The 19748-nt window shown below is 44.1% G+C and overlaps 1 pseudogene across 1 annotated transcript in view; it reads right to left on the bottom strand.

The window, feature by feature from the left end:
- Positions 1 to 14452, bottom strand: part of LOC309805373 (cytochrome c oxidase subunit 7C, mitochondrial-like) — a 53091-nt pseudogene extending 38639 nt beyond the window's left edge. The window contains exon 1 of the transcript in view: positions 14396 to 14452. The product of the transcript in view is annotated as a cytochrome c oxidase subunit 7C, mitochondrial-like (transcript). The remainder of the gene's footprint in view (positions 1 to 14395) is intronic.
- Positions 14453 to 19748: the final 5296 nt, after the last annotated feature.

Here is a 19748-nt window from a genome sequence, read left to right as displayed (position 1 = left end):
TATCCATTCATCCGATGATGGATACTTAGGTTGTTTCCAGCTCCGGGCTATTGTGAATAGAGCTGCAATGAACATTTTGGTACATGTCTCTTTTTGAATTATGGTTTTCTCAGGGTATATGCCTAGTAGTGGGATTGCTGGGTCATATGGTAGTTCTATTTTAGTTTTTTAAGGAACCTCCATACTGTTCTCCATAGTGGCTGTACCAATTCACATTCCCACCAGCAGTGCAAGAGTGTTCCCTTTTCTCCACACCCTCTCCAGCATTTATTGTTTCTAGATTTCTTGATGATGGCCATTCTGACTGCTGTGAGATGATATCTCATTGGAGTTTTGATTTGCATTTCTCTAATGATTAATGATGTTGAGCATTCTTTCATGTGTTTGTTGGCAGTCTGTATATCTTCTTTGGAGAAATGCCTATTTAAGTCTTCTGCCCATTTTTGGATTGGCTTGTTTGTTTTTTTTGCTGTTGAGCTGCATGAGCTGCTTATAAATCTTGGAGATTAATCCTTTGTCAGTTGCTTCATTTGCAAATATTTTCTCGATTCTGAGGGTTGTCTTTTGGTCTTGTTTATGGTTTCCTTTGCTGTGCAAAAGCTTTGAAGTTTCATTAGGTCCCATTTGTTTATCTTTGTTTTTATTTTCATTTCTCTAGGAGGTGGGTCCAAAAGGATCTTGCTGTGATTTATGTCATAGACTGTTCTGCCTATGTTTTCCTCTAAGAGTTTGATAGTTTCTGGCCTTACATTTAGGTCTTTAATCCATTTTGAGCTTATTTTTGTGTATGGTGTTAGGGAATGATCTAATCTCATACTTTTACATGTCCCTGTCCAGTTTTCCCAGCACCACTTATTGAAGAGGCTGTCCTTTCTCCACTGTACATTCCTGCCTCCTTTATCAAAGATAAGTTGACCATATGTGCGTGGGTTTATCTCTGGGCTTTCTATCCTGTTCCATTGATCTATCTTTCTGTTTTTGTGCCAGTACCACACTGTCTTGATTACTGTAGCTTTGTAGTATAGTCTGAAGTCAGGGAGCCTGATTCCTCCAGGTCCATTTTTCGTTCTCAAGATTGCTTTGGCTATTCGGGGTCTTTTGTGTTTCCATACAAATTTTGAAATTTTTTGTTCTAGTTCTGTGAAAAATGCCAGTGGTAGTTTGATAGGGATTGCATTGAATCTGTAGATTGCTTTGGGTAGTAGAGCCATTTTCACAATATTGATTCTTCCAATCCAGGAGCATGGTATATCTCTCTATCTATTTGTATCATCTTTAATTTCGTTCATCAGTGTCTTATAATTTTCTGCATACAGGTCTTTTGTCTCCTTAGGTAGGTTTATTCCTAGATATTTTATTCTTTTTGTTGCAGTGGTAAATGGGAGTGTTTTCTTGATTTCATTTTCAGATTTTTCATCATTAGTGTACAGGAATGCCAGAGATTTCTGTGCATTAATTTTGTATCCTGCTACTTTACCAAATTCATTGATTAGCTCTAGTAGTTTTCTGGTAGCATCTTTAGGATTCTCTATGTATAGTATCATGTCATCTGCAAACAGTGACAGCTTTACTTCTTCTTTTCCAATTTGTATTCCTTTTATTTCCTTTTCTTCTCTGATTGCTGTGGCTAAAACTTCCAAAACTAGGTTGAATAAGAGTGGTGAGAGTGGGCAGCCTTGTCTTGTTCCTGATCTTAGTGGAAATGGTTTCAGTTTTTCACCATTGAGGACAATGTTGGCTGTGGGTTTGTCATATATGACCTTTATTATGTTGAGGAAAGTTCCCTCTATGCCTTCTTTCTGCAGGGTTTTTATCATAAATGGGTGTTGAATTTTGTCGAAAGCTTTTTCTGCATCTTTTGAGATGATCATATGGTTTTTCTTCTTCAATTTGTTAATATGGTGTATCACATTGATTGATTTGCGTATATTAAAGAATCCTTGCATTCCTGGAATAAACCCCACTTGATCATGGTGTATGATCCTTTTAATGTGCTGTTGGATTCTGTTTGCTAGTATTTTGTTGAGGATTTTTGCATCTATGTTCATCAGTGATATTGGCCTGTAGTTTTCTTTCTTTGTGACATCCTTGCCTGGTTTTGGTATCAAGGTGATGGTGGCCTCATAGAATGAGTTTGGGAGTGTTCCTTCCTCTGAAATTGGAAGAGTTTGAGAAGGATGGGTGTTAGCTCTTCTCTAAATGTTTGATAGAATTTGCCTGTGAAGCCATCTGGTCCTGGGCTTTTGTTTGTTGGAAGATTTTTAATCACAGTTTCAATATCAGTGCTTGTGATTGGTCTATTCATATTTTCTATTTCTTCCTGATTCAGTCTTGGCAGGTTGTGCATTTCTAAGAATTTGTCCATTTCTTCCAGGTTGTCCATTTTATTGGCATAGAGTTGCTTGTAGTAATCTCTCATGATCTTTTGTATTTCTTCAGTGTCAGTTGTTACTTCTCCTTTTTCATTTCTAATTCTATTGATTTGAGTCTTCTCCCTTTTTTTCTTGATGAGTCTGGCTAATGGTTTGTCTATTTTGTTTATCTTCTCAAAGAACCAGCTTTTAGTTTTATTGATCTTTGCTATCGTTTCCTTCATTTTTTTTCATTTATTTCTGATCTGATCTTTACAATTTCTTTCCTTCTGCTAACTTTGGGGTTTTTTTGTTCTTGTTTCTCTAATTGCTTTAGGTGCAGGGTCAGGTTGTTTACTCGAGATGTTTCCTGTTTCTTAAGGTGGGATTGTATTGCTATAAACTTCCCCCTTAGAACTGCTTTTGCTGCATCCCATAGGTTTTGGGTCGTCGTGTCTCCATTGTCATTTGTTTCTAGGTATTTTTTAATTTCCTCTTTGATTTCTCCAGTGATCACTTCTTTATTGAGTAGTGTATTGTTTAGCCTCCATGTGTTTGTATTTTTTACAGATCTTTTCCTGTAATTGATGTCTAGTCTCATAGCATTGTGGTCGGAAAAGATACTTGATACAATTTCAATTTTCTTAAATTTACCAAGGCTTGATTTGTGACCCACGATATGATCTATCCTGGAGAATGTTCCATGAGCACTTGAGAAAAATGTGTATTCTGTTGTTTTTGGATGGAATGTCCTATAAATATCAATTAAGTCCATCTTGTTTAATGTGTCATTTAAAGCTTGTTTTTCCTTATTGATTTTCATTTTGGATGATCTGTCCATTGGTGAAAGTGGGGTGTTAAAGTCTCCTACTATGAGTGTGTTACTGTCGATTTCCCCTCTTATGGCTGTTAGTATTTGCCTTATGTATTGAGGTGCTCCTATGTTGGGTGCATAAATATTTACAATTGTTATATCTTCTTCTTGGATCGATCCCTTGATCATTATGTAGTGTCCTTCTTTGTCTCTTCTAATAGTCTTTATTTTAAAGTCTATTTTGTCTGATATAAGAATTGCTACTCCAGCTTTCTTTTGATTTCCATTTGCATGGAATATCTTTTTCCATCCCCTTACTTTCAATCTGTATGTGTCTCTAGGTCTGAAGTGGGTCTCTTGTAGACAGCATATATATGGGTCTTGTTTTTGTATCCATTCAGCCAATCTGTGTCTTTTGGTGGGAGCATTTAGTCCATTTACATTTAAGGTAATTATTGATATGTATGTTCCTATTCCCATTTCCTTAATTGTTTTGGGTTCGTTATTGTAGGTATTTTCCTTCTGTTGTGTTTCTTGCCTAGAGAAGTTCCTTTAGCATTTGTTGTAAAGCTGGTTTGGTGGTGCTGAACTCTCTCAGCTTTTGCTTGTCTGTAAAGGTTTTAATTTCTCCATCAAATCTGAATGAGATCCTTGCTGGGTAGAGTAATCTTGGTTGCAGGTTTTTCTCCTTCATCACTTTAATTATGTCCTGCTACTCCCTTCTGGCTTGTAGAGTTTCTGCTGAGAGATCAGCTGTTAACCTGATGGGGATTCCCTTGTGTGTTATTTGTTGTTTTTCCCTTGCTGCTTTTAATATGATTTCTTTGTGTTTAATTTTTGACAGTTTGATTAATATGTGTCTTGGCGTATTTCTCCTTGGATTTATTCTGTATGGGACTCTCTGTGCCTCCTGGACTTGAGTAACTATTTCCTTTCCCATATTAGGGAAGTTTTCAACTATAATCTCTTCAAATATTTTCTCAGTCCCTTTCTTTTTGTCTTCTCCTTCTGGAACTCCTATAATTCGAATGTTGGTGCGTTTAATGTTGTCCCAGAGGTCTCTGAGACTGTCCTCTGTTCTTTTCATTCTTTTTTCCTTATTTTGCTCTGCATCAGTTATTTCCAGTATTTTATCTTCCACCTCACTTATCCGTTCTTCCACCTCAGTTATTCTGCTATTGATCCCATCTAGAGTATTTTTCATTTCATTTATTGTGTTTTTAATCGATGCTTGATTCATCTTTAGTTCTTCTAGGTCCTTGTTAACTGTTTCTTGCATTTTGTCTATTCTGTTTCCAAGATTTTGCATCTTGGAAATAGAATCTTGGATCATCTTTACTATCATTATTCTGAATTCTTTTTCAGGTAGACTGCCTATTACCTCTTCATTTGTTAGGTTTGGTAGATTTTTATCTTGCTCCTTCACCTGCTGTGTGTTTTTCTATCTTCTCATTTTGCTTATGTTACTGTGTTTGGGGTCTCCTTTTTGCAGCCTGCAGATTCGTAGTTCCTGTTGTTTTTGGTGTCTGTCCCCAGTGGCTAAAGTTGTTTCAGTAGGTTGTGTAGGCTTCCTGGTGGGGGGGGACTAGTGCCTGTGTTCTGGTGGTTGAGGCTCGATCTTGTCTTTCTGGTGGACAGGTCCACATCTGGTGGTGTGTTTTGGGGTGCCTGTGGCCTTATTATGTTTTTAGGCAGCCTCTCTGCTAATGGGTGGGATTGTGTTCCTGCCTTGCTAGTTGCTTGGCATAGGGTGACCAGCACTGTAGCTTGCTGGTCGTTGAGTGAAGCTGGGTGCTGGTGTTGAGATGGAGATCTCTGGGAGATTTTCACTGCTAGATATTATGTGGAGCTGGGAGGTCTCTTGTGGACCCGTGTCCTGAAGTTGGCTCTCCCACTTCAGAGGCACAGCACTGACTCCTGGCTGCAGCACCAAGAGCCTTTTATCTACCCGGCTCACAATAAAAGGGAGAAAAAGTAGAAAGAAAGAATTAGTAGAAGAAAGAGAGAAGAGAAAGAAAGGAAGAAGGAAAGAAAGGAAGGAAGGAAGAAAGAAAGAAAGAAAGGAGGGAAGGAGGAAGGACAGAAAGAAAGAAAGAAGGAGGGAGGGAGGAAGGAAAGAAAAAGAAAGTGAAAGGAAGAAGGGAGGGAGGGAGGGAGGAAGGAAAGAAAGAGAAAGAAGGAAAGGAGGGGCGGAGGGAGGGAGGGAGGAAAGGAAGATAGGAAAAAAAAGAAAGAGCAGGTAAAGTAAAATAGAATAAAGTATGAAATATAGTAGTGTTATTAAAATTAAAAAGTAATTATTGAAAAAAAACCGGACAGATAGAACCCTGGGACATATGGTGGAAGCAAAGCTATACAGAGAGAATCTTACACAAAAGCATACACATACACATTCACAAAAAGAGATCGGGGGAAAAATCAAAAATCTTGCTCTCCAAGTCCACCTCCTCAATTTGGGATAATTCGTTGTAAAAAGAGGAAAAGGGCGAGAAGTCTGAAATCTTGCTCTCTAAGTCCACCTCCTTAATTTGGGATAGTTCGTTGTAAAAAGAGGAAAAGGGGGGAAAGTCTTAAATCTTGTCCTCAAAGTCCACTTCCTCAATTTGGGATGATTCGCTGTCCATTCATGCACTCCACAGACGCAGGGCACATCAAGTGGACCGTGGAGCTTTAATCCGCTGCCTCCGAGGCTGCACAGAGAGATTTCCTTGTCTCTTCTCTGCTCTCACAGCTCCCGGGTCTCAGCCTTGGATCTGGCCCCGCCTCTGCGCGTAGGTCGCCGGAGGGCGTCCGTTCTTCGCTCGGACAGGACGGGTTTAAAGGAGCCGCTGATTCGGGGGCTCTGGCTCACTGAGGCAGAGGGGAGGGAGGGGCGTGCAGTGTGGGGCGGGCCTGCGGTGGCAGAGGCCGGCGTGACGTTGCACCAGCCCGAGGCGCTCCGTGCGCTTTCCCGGGAAAGCCGTCCCCGGGTCCCGGGACCCTGGCAGTGGCGGGGTGCACAGGCCCCCCGGAAGGCGGGGTGGACAGTGACCTGCGCTCGCACCCAGGCCCCGCGGCAGCGGCAGCAGCAGCAGCCCCAGCGTCCCACGCCCGTCTCCGGGGTCCGCGCCTTTAGCGCGGCTCACGCCCGTCTCCGGCGCTTCCCCAAGCAGCCCTCTTAATACCCTCTTCTCGCGCACCAGGAAACAAAAGAGAAGAAAAAGTCTCTTGCCTCTTCGGCAGCTCCAGACTTTTTCCCCCGGACTCCCTCCGGGCTAGCCGTGGTGCACTAACCCCTTCAGGCTCTCTTCCTGCCGCCAGCCCCAGCCCCAGTCCTCTCCCTGCGCTCCGACTGAAACCCGATAACCGAGCCTCAGCTCCCAGCCCCGCCCGCCCCGGTGGCCGAGCAGACAAGCCTGTCGGGCTGGTGTGTGCCTGAGGGCACCGATCCTCTGTGCCGGAATCTCTCCGCTTTGCCCTCCACACTCCTGTTGCTGTGCTCTCCTCTGCTACTCTGAAGCTTTCCCCCTCCGCCAACTGCAGTCTCCGCCCGCAAAGGGGCTTCTAGTGTGTGGAAACCTTTCCTCCTTCACGGCTCCCTCCCACTGGTGCAGGTCCCGTCCCTATCCTTTTGTCTCTGTTTATTCTTTTTTCTTTTGTCCTACCCAGGTATGTGAGGAGTTTCTTGCCTTTTGGGGGGTCTGAGGTCTTCTGTCAGCGTTCAGTAGGTGTTCTGTAGGAGTTGTTCCACGTGTAGATGAATTTCTGATGTATCTTGTGGGGAGGAAGGTGATCTCCGCGTCTTACTCTTCCGCCATCTTCCTCCAGGCTGTCTTTTCATCTTGTTTATGGTTTTCTTTGTTGTGCAAAAGCTTTTAAGTTTCATTAGGTCCCATTTGTTTATTTTTGTTTCTATTTCCATTTCTCTCAGAGGGGGGTCAAAAAGGACCTTGCTGTGATTTATGTCATAGAGTGTTTTCCCTATGTTTTTCTCTAAGAGTTTTTTTAGTATCTGGCCTTACATTTAGGTCTTTAATGCATTTTGAGTTTATTTTTGTGTATGGTGTCAGGAAGTGTTCTAATTTCATTCTTTTACATGTAGCTGTCCAGTTTTCCCAACACCAGTTACTGAAGAGGCTGTCTTTTCTCCATTGTATATTCTTGCATCCTTTATCAAAGATAAGGTGACCATATGTGTGTGGGTTTATGTCTGGGCTTTCTATCCTGATCCGTTGATCTATATTTCTGTTTTTGTGCCAGTACCATAATGTCTTGATTACTGTAGTTTTGTAGTATAGTCTGAAGTCAGGGAGCCTGATTCCTCCAGCCCTGTTTTTCTTTCTCATCATTGCTTTGGCTACTCAGGGTCTTTTGTGTTTCTACACAAATTGTAAAATTATTTGTTCTAGTTCTGTGAAAAATGCCATTGTTAGTTTGATAGGGATTGCATTGAATCTGTAGTTTGCTTTGGGTAGTACAGTCATTTTCACAGTGTTGATACTTCTAATCCAAGAACATGGTATATCTCTCCATCTGTTTGTATTGTCTTTAATTCCTTTCATCAGTGTCATATTGTTTTCTTCATACAGGTCTTTTTTCTCCTTAGGTAGTTTTATTCCTAGGTATTTTATTATTTTTGTTGCCATGGTAAATGGGAGTGTTTCCTTAATTTCTTTTTCAGATTTTTTGTCGTTAGTGTATAGGTATGCAAGAGATTTCTGTGCGTAAATTTTGTATCCTGCTAGTTTACCAAATTCGCTGATTAGCTCTAGTAGTTTTCTGGTAGCATCTTTAGGATTTCATATGCATTGTATCATGTCGCCTTCAAACAGTGACAATTTTACTACTTCTTTTCTGATTTGTATCCCTTTTATTTCTTTTTCTTCTATGATTGCCATGGCTAAAACTTCCAAACTATGTTGATTAATAGTGGTGCAAGTGGGCAACCTTGTCTTGTTCCTGATCATAGAGGAAATGGTTTCAGTTTTTCACCATTGAGAACGATGTTGGCTGTGGTTTTGTCATATATGGCCTTTATTATGTTGACGTAGGTTTCCTCTATGCCTATTTTCTGGAGAGTTTTAATCATAAATGGGTATTGAATTTTGTCAAAAGCTTTTTCTGCATCTTTTGAGATGATCATGTTTTTTATTCTTTAATTTGTTGATGTGGTGTATGACACTGATTTGTGGATATTGAAAAAACCTTGCATCCCTGTGATAAAACCCACTTGATCATGGTATATGATGCTTTTAATGTATTGTTGCATTCAGATTGCTAGTATTTTGTTGAGGATTTTTGTGTCTATGTTGATCAGAGATATTGGCCTGTGATTTTTTTCTTTTTTTTTTTTTTTGGTACCTTTGGTTTTGGTAACAGGGTGATGGTGGCCTCATAGAATGAGTTTGGGAGTGTTCCTTCCTCTGCAATCTTTTGGAATAGTTTCAGAAAACAAGTGTTAACTCTTCTCTAAATGTTTGATAGAAGTCACCTGTGAAACCATCTGGTCCTGGACTTTTTTTGTTGCCAGTTTTTTAATCATAGTTTCAACTTCAGTATGTGTGATTGGTCTTTTCATATTTTCTATTTCTTCCTGGTTCAGTCTTGGGAGATTGTACCTTTCTAAGAATTTGTTCATTTCTTCCTTAATATTTCTGTGGTGTCCACTGTAACTTCTCCTTTTTCGTTTCTAATTTTATTGATTTGAGCCCTCTCCCTGTTTTTCTTGATGAGTCTGGCTAAAGGTTTATCAGTGTTGTTTATCTTTTCAAAGAACCAGCTTTTAGTTTCATTGATCTTTTCTATTGTTTTCTTTGCCTTTGTTTCATTTATTTCTACCGTGAACTTTATGATTTTTTTTTCCTTCTACCAACTTTGGGTTTTGTTTGTTCTTCTTTCTCTAGTTGCTTTAGGTGTAAGGTTAGGTTTTTTTGGGGGATTTTTCTTGTTTCCTGTGGTAAGATTGCATTGCTATAAACTTCAGTCTTAGAACTGCTTTTGCTGCATCTCATAGGTTTTGGATCATCGTACTTTCATTTTCATTTGTCTCTAGGTATTTTTTAATTTCCTCTTTGACTTCTTCAGTGATCCATTGGTTGTTTAGTAACATTGTTTAGCTTCCACGTGCTTGTGTCTCTTAATTTATTTTTCTTATAGTTGATTTCTAATTTCATACACTGTAGTCAGAATAGATGCTTGATATAATTTAAATTTTCTTAAATTTACTGAGGCTTGCTTTGTGGCCCAGCATGTGATCAATCCCGGAGAAGGTTCCATGTGCTCTTCAGAAGAATGTGTATTCTGTTGCTTTTGGATGGAATGCTCTGTAAAAATCAAGTCCATCTGTTCTAATGTGTCATTTAAGGCCTGTGTTTCCTCATTGATCTTCTGTCTGGATGATCTGTCCATTGATGCAAGTGGGGTATTCAAGTCCCCCACTACTATTGTGTTACTGTCAATTTCTCCTTTTATGGCTGTTAGTATTTGCCTTATATATTGGGGTGCTCCTTGTTGGGCACGTATATATTTACGATTGTTATATATCCTTCTTGAATTGATCTCTTGATCATTATGTAGTGTCCTTCTTTGTCTCTTGTAACAGTCTTTATTTTAAAATCCATTTTGTCTGATATGAGTATTGGTACTTCAGCTTTCTTTTGATTTCCATTTACATGGAATATGTTTTTCCATCCCCTCACTTTCAGTTTGTATGTGCCCCTAGATCTGAAGTGGGTCTCTTATAGATAGCAATATATACAGGCCTTGTTGTTGTATCCATTTAACCTGGCTTTGTCTTTTGGTTGGAGCATTTAATCCATTTACATTTAAGGAAATTATTGATATATATGCTCTTAGAGCCATTTTGTTAATTGTTTTTGGATTTCTTTTTTTTTTAAGTTAGAAAAATTAATTATTTTTATTTTTGGCTCTGTTGGGTCTTTGTTGCTGCGCATGGGCTCTCTCTAGTTGCGGCAAGTGGGGGTTACTTTTCATTGTGGTGCATGGGCTTCTCATTGCGGTGGCTTTTGTTGTTGAGGAACACAGGCTCTAGGCATGTGGTCTTTAGTAGTTGTGGCATGCAGGCTCTAGAGAACTGGCTCAGTAATTGTGGCACCTGGGCTTAGTTGCTCTGCGGCATGTGGGATCTTCCTGGACCAGGGCTTGAACCCATGTCTCCTGCATTGGCAGGCAGATTCTTAACCACTATGCCACCAGGGAAATCCCCTGGATTTCTTTTTGAAGGACTTTTTATTCCCTTCCTCTTTTGTTCTCTTCTGTTTTGATTCAATGACTATCTTTAGTGTTGTGTTTGGACTGTTTTGTTTTTTTTTTTTGTATATATCTATTGTAGATTTTTGGTCTGCGGTTCCCATAAGGTTTTGTTGTAGCAGTCTGTATATGTACAAGATTATTTTAAGTTGCCAGTCTCTTAATTTCAAATGCAATTCCCATATCCTTCATTTGTACTCTCCTCACCACTACTGGTTTTGATATCATATTTGTGTGTGGGTGATTTACTACATTTACTGTATTTTTACCTTTACCAGTGATCTTTCCCATTTGTGATTTTCTTGTTTCCAGTTGTGGCATCTTTTTTTTTTCCCCCCTGCCTAGAGAAGTTCCTTTAGGATTTGTTGTAAAGCTGGTTTGGTGGTGCTGAATTCTCTTAGCTTTTCCTTGTCTGTAAATTTTTAATTTCTCTGTTGAATCTGAATGAGAGCTTTGTTGGTTAGATTATTCTTGGCTGTAGGTTTTTCCCTTTCATCACTTAAAAATATATCATGTCACTCCCTTCTGGCCTGCAGAGTTTCTGCTGAAAAATCAGCTGATAACCTTATGGGGATTCCCTTGTATATTATTTATTGCTTTTCCCTCATTGTTTTAATATTTTTCTTTGTCTTTAATTTTTGTCAGTTTGATTAATATGTTTCTCGACGTGTTCCTCCTGGGTTTATCCTGTATAGGACTCTCTGTAGTTCCTGGACTTGGGTGACTATTTCTTTCCTATGTTAGAGAAGTTTTTGACTATAATCTCTTCAAATATTTCTTCAGGCTCTTTCTCTTTCTCTTCTTCTTCTGGGACCCCTAAAATGTGAATGTTGGTGCATTTAATGGTGCCCCAGTAGCCTCTGAGACTGTCCTCATTTCCTTCTATCATTTTTTTCCCTTTGTTCTGTTCTGTGGCAGTGATTTCCACCACTCTGTCTTCCAGCTCACTTATTCGTTTTCCTGCCTCAGTTATACTGGTATCAATTCCTTCTAGTGTATTTTTCATTTCAGTTTTTGTATTGTTCATCTGTGTTTGTTTGTTTTTTTAAATCTTCTAACTCTTTGTTAAGCATTTCTTGTATCTTGGTCTGTGCCTCCATCCTTTTTCCAAGATCTTGGATCATCTTTACTTTCATTACTCTAAATTTTTTTCACGTAGATTTTCTATCTCCTATTCATTTAGTTGTTCTTGTAGGTTTTTATCTTGCTCCTTTGTCTGAAACATATTTCTCTGTCATCTCATTTTGTCTAACTTACTGTGTTTGTGGTATCCTTTACACATGCTGCAGAATCGTAGTTCCTCTTGCTTTTGGTGTGTGCCCCCTAGTGGGTGAGTTTGGTCCAGGGCCTTTTGCAGGCTTCCTCGTGGTGGGGACTGGTGCCTGCCCTCTGGTGGGTGGATTTGGGTCTTGTCCCTCTGGTGGGCAGGGCTGTGTCAATTCGTGTGTTTTGTTTTGTCTGTGAGCTTAGTAGGACTTTAGGCAGCCTGTCTGCTGATGGGTACAGCTGTGTTCCTGTCTTGCTGGTTGTTTGGCCTGAGGCATTTCAGCGCTGGAGCCTGCAGGCTGTTGGGTGGGGTTGAGTCTTGGTGCTGAAATGGGGACTTCCTGTAGAGCTCATGCTGATTAATATTCCCTGGGGCCTCTGCTGCCAGTGTTGTTGCCCCCACAGTGAACTACAGCCAAGCCCTGCTTCCCCAGGAGACCCTCCAAGACCCCTAGGTAGGTCTATCCCAGGTTCCTATGGAGTTACCGCTTTGTGCTGGGTCCAGGTGCTCGTGGTACCTTGTGTGCACCCTCCAAGAGTGGAGTCTCTCTTTCCCCCAGCCCTGTGGGGCTCCTGCCCTCAAGACCCACTGGTCTTCAAGGCTAAATGCTCTGGGGGTTCTTCCTCCAGATGCCAGACCCTCAGACTGTCTTGGAGAGTTATTTTTATGTGGGAATGTCCCTGTGTAGCCTGCATGGGTTTGAATTTTTTTTTTGGGGGTGCAATGTTTGTTTTCAGTATGGTTGTCTGTCATCTCTTCAGTGTATGCTAGCTGTTGTCTCCCTGATAGGGTATTTGACTGGTGTTTTGGTGACCAAAGCCTGCCCTGGGTATTGAGTGGAGCCTCCCCTTTGCTCTGTGGTTGTCACTGCCCTGTCAGGGGTGGGGTCTGCTCCCTAGGTATTGGAGTAGAGGCCTCCAGATCTGTTTCTTAGCTGTGTTTCTGATCTGCAGTGCAAGGGAGGTGGTGTTGGAGCAGTCCCAATAAGAGAGAAGCCACTGAGTATTCGTCCTTCGGCGCTATTCACCCATGAATGTGCTCTGTTGTGTCACCTTTTACCCGTTGTTTGAACTCACAAGTTACTCTGTTGTCGGCTCTGCTCTCAGCCCCACCTTAACCACTGGTAGGCCGGCAATTGGCCTTGGTGTCTCTCAGGAGTTGTTTTCACCAGGCCACTAGCGTAGGCCCACTGATGTCAGGTCCCAGGAGATTGCAGTAATCATGGATCTGGACCTGCTGTGGGTACTATGGGGGTGGCTCAGACTCTGGCCTGGCCCATCCCCCACATGTATGTGCTCACAAAGTCCACAGCTGCTAAAGCTAGACCCGTCTCAGCTGCAGGAGCATTTGTTGACTGTTTAGATGTTCTTCAGGTGCTGAGTTTACAAAGCCAGTTGTGGGGGTGTAATTCTGCCATTTGTGCAGCTGTGAGGAGAGATTTCAGCTCTTCTTTCATAGTTGCACAGTCCCTGGGGCTCAGCTGTGGTTTCAGCTCCACCTCTGTGTGTGGGCCACTCACAGGCATCTGCTCCCAAGGCTGCCCTGGAGCACAAGAGCCCAGCCCTGTGGGGATGGGTCACACAGCAGAGCCAGAGGCCGTGGGTGCAAGAGAGCTGGCTCTGGAGGGGATGGGGTGCATGGGGGAGCGAGCCAGTGGCCGTAGGTGTGAGAGAGCCAGCCCTGGCGGGAGCCCTTCCTAATGCTCATGGAGGCAGGGGCTGGTGCATGGGCAGAGAGGCTTCAATGGCGACCTTGCCCTTTGTGTGTCCCTCAACAATGGCGCTTTGCTTCTATGGCGATCCGGGCTTTTTCCAGGAGGATTCCTGGTTGAGGAGCTCGTCTCTCCTGTCCCCTCAGGCTGTCACCTTGCAGAGAACAGCAGTTCTCTCCCTGGGTCTGCTCTCTAAACCCCACGTTCCAGCACCCAGCCCCTGGGCACATGTCTCAGTCTGGGATGTGCAGGGCCGTGGGTTGGACCCTCTGTGTAGGTCTCACTCTGTCCTGCCTGCCACAGACCAGTTGCTGCACTCTCCTCTGAGCCCCCAAAGCTCCCCTTCTGTCCCACATGATCTCCTGCCAGTGGGGGGCCTTCTCCGGATGCGGGAACCTGTCCTCACCTTCAGCTCCCCCCAGGGGTGTAGGTCTCATCCTGCTTCCTCTCCTCTTCCTTTTTCCTTCTTTCATCCTACCCAGTTATGTGAGAATCTTTCTTGTGCTTTTAGGTGTCCAAGTTCCTCTGCTAGTGTTCAGCAGGTGCTCTGTGAGATTTTTTCCATTTATAGATGTATTCTTGATGCATTTGTGGGGAGAGATGAACTCCATGTTCTCCTACTCCTCCGCCATCTTGACTCCTCTCTAACAAATCAGTAGACTTTGAGTAAAGCAGATTACCCACCATAGTGTGGGTGGGCCTCATCCAATCAGTTGAAGGTCTTAAAATCAAAATACTGAGCTCCCCCGAAGAAGGGGGAATTCAGCCAACAAACTGCCTTAGGAGTTGAACTGAAACTCTTCTCTGGGTCTCCAGCTGCCCACCTGCCCTACAGATTTGGACTTTCCAGCCTCCACAACTGCATGAGCCAATTCCTTAAACTATATCTCCCTTTCCCTACACACACATACACACACACAGACATGCAGACACATACACACAGAGTGTGTGTTTCTTTGTAGAACCTGCACTACTGGTCATGGCACAGAGGACTTGAAACTCACCAAGGGCAGGGACTGTGTCTCCTTTGTGCGGCCCTGGGTCCCCCTCCCTAGCGCCATGCTGGCACATAGCAGGTGCTCCATCCACATGGTAGCTTGGTGATCACCAAGCACTTTATACATTCTGCATCCTAGCTGGAAAGTCTGCCCCAGTAAGAATCCAGAGTGACTGGACTCAAGAAATGGATAAGAGTCTGGGGGCTGGGGTGGATTTTAAGGGCTTGCAGGGCAGATGATGAGAAGTTTTGAGCCAGATGTTAGTTGTGCATTTTGGGACCTGAAACTTCAACATGGGGAAGAGAGACTTCTGGGGTCAGATGCCTGCCTTTGTCCAGGCTCTCTTTGGACTGGGCCAGAGCAGGGTCCATTTTGCTTTGACCATCATGGACCTATAATGGCGATGGAGAAGGGGGAGAAGGCCCCCGAGTAGTCCTGCCTTAGTCAGTTCTCGCTTTAGCAAGTGCATACAGACTGGGTAACTTTTTTCACGTTTTATTGTAAAGTCCTCAGAAAAAGAGCATTTACAATGACAATACTTTATGATAATCTGTGAATCGTCTTTATATCAAGTGGTACTGCAAATACATGGTGTGTCCAATACTGTGAAATACATCAAAGTAAACACAAACTTATCTCCAATGCCACATACAGTTGCTGTGTTGGTACAAATTTCTACTAAAGTTGATGTATTAAAAATAATTTATATATATTTTATAAATAAGGAAAAATTCACATGTATAGTAATTACAGGAGGCCTTTTGAGAAATACCAGTGATTACAGAAAATATATTTTGGAGTCTACACAACTGCTCAAAATAATGTAATCTGCCTTGACATAAGAGATCTGGAAGTTTTCTGAGGTGGGGGAGGATGAGAATCCTAACAGGACAAATTGTGTGTGTGTGACTGCATATCTCGAGGGTCATTCACTACACTATAGCAGGAACACAGCGTGTGTGACTACAGCAGCAAAACTCCATGCCTAGTCTGCTTTTAGATCATCTCACACGGCCTTCAGGAAGCACGAGCAGTGGGGGAGGGGGAGATGGGGTGCGAAGGGGAAGGGCCAGGAACGGAGAGGGGGCTGGCCAGCCGCCGGAGCCTGGGAGTCAGGGTGTGGGTCGGGGGCACCACAGAAAGCTGTGCTGTGGGTCTGGGATGGGGGACTTGCAGACCACTGTCCCTCACCTCTCTGAAGCAGCTGAAGTAGCAAGGGACAAACAACTCTTAAAACTATGGCCGATGTCACGCTGGGCAGTGCATGAAGGTTTAGATTTAGGAAATTTTCTCGTGTGAGAGCTCTTGGGCCCCATATCCAGCCAATAATGGTTGCCATTCCTCAGAAATGATCTTGAAGACAGTGCCGCCACTGGGCAGCATTGTCTGATCCCGCCTTGGTGACATGTGGAGAGCTGTGTGTCACTGGGCTGGGGGTAGGGTCGAGTTGACAGTTATTGCTTTGTGGCATGCAGACTGAGCCCTCTACAGCCCTCCAGGGCATGGCCTGCTCCCTGGGGCCACAGCAGAAAGGGATGGTCCCATGTTAGTCAAGGTGAGCTTGGAAAGAGGGGTATGTGAATTGCGGTTTGTTCAAAAACCACGCACATGCTCAACACTCTTGTGCTGGCTAAAGAAGCCTTGCTGTGAAGTTTGGAGGTCAATTCCTGCTCTCCCCCATCTTCCATAATTTCACACATTGCGTTTGGTTAAATTCCCAATGCTGCTCACAGGTCCAAAGGATGGGTGAAACTCTGCTTGCTGGGCTCCAGGTGTCGGCTGGGTGGCTGGTGCCTAAACCCTGAAGGCCCAGATAAGATGCTCAAATCCTCAAGTGGCTTGGCAGGTAACCTGGTGTAGACAAAAGCAGGAAGTGGGTTGTAGTCCACCAGGTATTTGGGGTCTTGCAGTCACACCTTGAGTATAAACACTGTATATTTCCCCCTTGAACTTTTTTAAGCCCCTCTGTTCTATGATCTCTTGATTTTGGAGAGAAATCAAGGCAGTTAGTGACTTTCTTGAACAAAACTGCTTTGCCTATGTGCCAATCTGGGAGCAAATAGTAACATCTGGCCCTATGAGTGACTTTTCACTTGTACCCAAAGCAAGGAAGCAGCATGCAAAGGCCACTGGGGGCTGGTGTGGTGGTCAGGTGAGTTGCCCCTTGAATTGTAGGAGTGGCTCATGAGCAGGAGGCCCCAGGCATAGGAAGGGAGCAGGAAAGGCAGAGAACAAAGTGAGGATGGAGGGAGGTGTAGCTCAGCCCTCTAAGGGCTTGACTGAGATGTTATGGTCTATATTCCCGTCTGACAGTTTCTGTCTGATAATAGCCGACTTCCCTGACAGTTCTGAGTTCTCGCTTGTCTTGGTCACCTAACTCCAAAGGGCTGTGAGCTAGGGTTTGGGGGGTGTGATTTTGGGTAGCAAGCGGCTATGTCCCAGTGGGTTCTGATTGTACTTGGAGTGGGATCTGGGGTCCTGGGTTGGGGAGGATGGCAAAGAAGTTTGCCATCGATGTCAGCATCGTTGTCATCCTACATCACCTGTCTGGCCTCCTGGCTCAGAGGTGCCAGGTGCAAGGAGGAGGTGCCGGGTGGAAGAAAGAGGATGTGAGGTAGATTGGTGGATGTGTAGGAGGGCGTTGGGAGCAGTATTATTGCTCCTGGAGGCTGGCTTCTGAAGAGGAGGATGGGAGAGTGAGCTGTGGGATTTGGTAATGAAATGGTGCAGTGTCCGTGGTACCTGAATGAAACACATTGTGAAAAATGAATGGATTACTATTTAAGCCCCTTGTAGAAAAATATATCCATCATGAAGCTGTTTCACATCTCAGTTCTGAAATCTCCTTTAGTTCACAGGTTATTTGGTCAGCAGAAAAGAAGTGGGGGCCACACAAAGCCAACTCCAGGCTGCTTTCCTCAGTGAAGACTCAGCAGTTACAATTCCCTAGGGCAGCAGGCGGTTCTTGGCTTTATTTGGGCTGGAGTGCTGTCCTCCAGGGCACTTACCTGGATCTGGGAGGCTGAGATGGGGCGGGGGGGGGGGTGGATTGCAGGGACTGAGCTTCTGTCTCCCGTGATGCTCTATCTAGGTCACAGAATATGAAGCTTGGTATGAGTGTGGCCCCAGCCTAGATTTACAGGGCTCTTCCAGCTACTTCTGGGGGCTTGGGGAAAGTAGCAAGACCCTCAAATGACTTGGAGCCTTAAAAAAGGGGCCTGGGCCAGCCCCAGGCAGGGCTCGCTGGCTCAGTGTTACTGGGGCTGCGATGATGTTATCTGCCTCACTGTGTGTGGTTCACAAGCAAGCTTACTTGCACAGAAAGTCCATGCAGGTGTCTAGAAGCAGACAAATCCCTCTTCCCACCATCAATCCGTGGGTGGCTGCGTGGGCTTTTGGACCGAGAACCTCCATGTGGGGTCTTGCTCACTTGGGCAGAGGAGGATGAGGGCCTCCCTTTCAAATCTTTAATGTCACCGTAGGTGTCAATTACTTCTGTTTGTTAGTCTGAAAAAAAATCTATGTTAAATTTTTGTGAAATGAACTTTGTTTCAAAATCCAGTAATTTTGAAATAGTTCATCACGTAAGTGGCTTTGGGGGTGATTCTTTTGGTAAACTGAATACTCCTTTAATGTGAAATATTAGTAGATAGCCGATAATTTGTGTTCATCAGAAGGATCGCTGGCTGTTGTGATGACTTCGTACTGCAGTGGCTTTCAAACTGTGTTCCATGAGCCTCTGCTGGGGCTAATGTGTGGGAGAAAGGGGCAGGTGGAGTCCTAGCCAGCCCTTCAGTCGGTTGCACTGCTAAAAACACATTGACTTTCCTTTGTGAATTTGCAAATTTCACAGTTTTCAGGGCTGTGATTCCCCTCTCCTATATAATTGTGTCTGAAATGCTGGCAGCAAGACCTAAACTGGCCATCTCCAGCTTTGCAACTTCACAGTTAGGACGAGAGGCAGAGAAGCTTTCCAGACACACTTAGAAGCGGAAGGAATTGTGGAAAAGGAACAGGTGCTGCTGAAGTCACTCCCAGTTGAAAAGGCCAGTTGGGACTGGATTGGTCTTTTACTCAGCAATCCTGCAGTCCAGAGGGGCCAGTGTTCTGGCCTGGCAGTTGGTGGGCTCTTCTTCATGTAGGCTCAGAGACTTTCTTTTTCTTCCAGGGACTGCCACAATTCAGAAGATGTTTTCCAAAGGAAGCAGCTCACGAAAGTTGGAGAATTTCAGGGATAGAAGTGGGACTTTGGAAGAAAATGTGTCAAGACATTGAGGCAGGAATAAAAAAAAAAAGGTGAGATGTGTTTTCCATCCATCCCAGTTATTGTGAAACTGAATATTAGGCTTTTGAGGTCAGTTTCTTCAACCTATATCTACATACTGTATCTTAAAAAAAATCTATGAATGTTATTTGTCTAGGCACACCCTGGGAGTTGTTGGGGACAAGAGTTTGGTGGACTGAGATGCATGAAACACACTAGAGGATTGGCCAATGTCAGGAACTCTGTGGCAGGCAGGTGGGTTGGGCAGTTAGGTGGGAGTGAGAAGCTCTGTTTCCAGTGAGGCAAGGTCTGTGTCTTCCTTTCTCTGAAAGGGGCCATTCCTCAGCAGCCCAGGAAACTCATGGCCATGTTGGCAGGTGAAGGCATCTAACCTCATGTGTCTGTGATGGGACCACCTCTTCCAACTTCAGGTGGCTTGAAAAATGACCCTTCAAGCCAGAAAGCATACAAGTGCAATTTGGCCACTGATGTGCACGAGAAGGAAAGGGGTGTTTTGAGAGCCCAAGGGGGCCTCTTCCTTGCTGAGATTCTCTGATATGGGCTATCTTCACGGGGCTGTTGGGTTGTACTTCTTTGATGCCCAGTGCAGAGCCTACCACAGCCTGAGACATTTGGGAACACTGCAGCAGTGCCAGCCCGTGTCCTTGGGTATTACTGGGGAGAGAGGGACCCAAGTGTAAGAAACACTTACTGAAATGTGCTGTGCTATGACGATGCCGGGACTGGGGTGCCAGAGCTGAGTGTGAGGGCCACAGGGAGAAGAGAAATGGGGTTTTAAGAGGGATAGCCTAAGGAACCTGCCTGAACCCCACTTGTATCCTTCGGGTTTCTGCATTGAGCCTGGAGGCCACTTTCTGCAGGCCGCACACACCTTTCCAGGCAAGCCTGGTCTGCCCTGAATCTGGGGTACTGGGCTGGCTAATAAATGTCCCCCTTCAGTACTGAAAAGCAGGCACGCAGGGTTTGTCTTGGTCTCTTGGGGTCCCAACCCAGAACGGAGCCTTTACCAATGTGGTGGCCTGATCTGCACTTGGGGGTGTCCCTGGTGCAGAGAACCACAATCGCTTGATGGCC

The sequence above is a fragment of the Mesoplodon mirus genome, assembly GCF_964341445.2.
Source record: "Mesoplodon mirus genome assembly, chromosome: 5".
Classification (NCBI taxonomy): domain Eukaryota; kingdom Metazoa; phylum Chordata; class Mammalia; order Artiodactyla; family Ziphiidae; genus Mesoplodon; species Mesoplodon mirus.
Note: the sequence above shows the minus strand (reverse complement) of the source record. Positions and strands in the feature narration are given on the sequence as shown.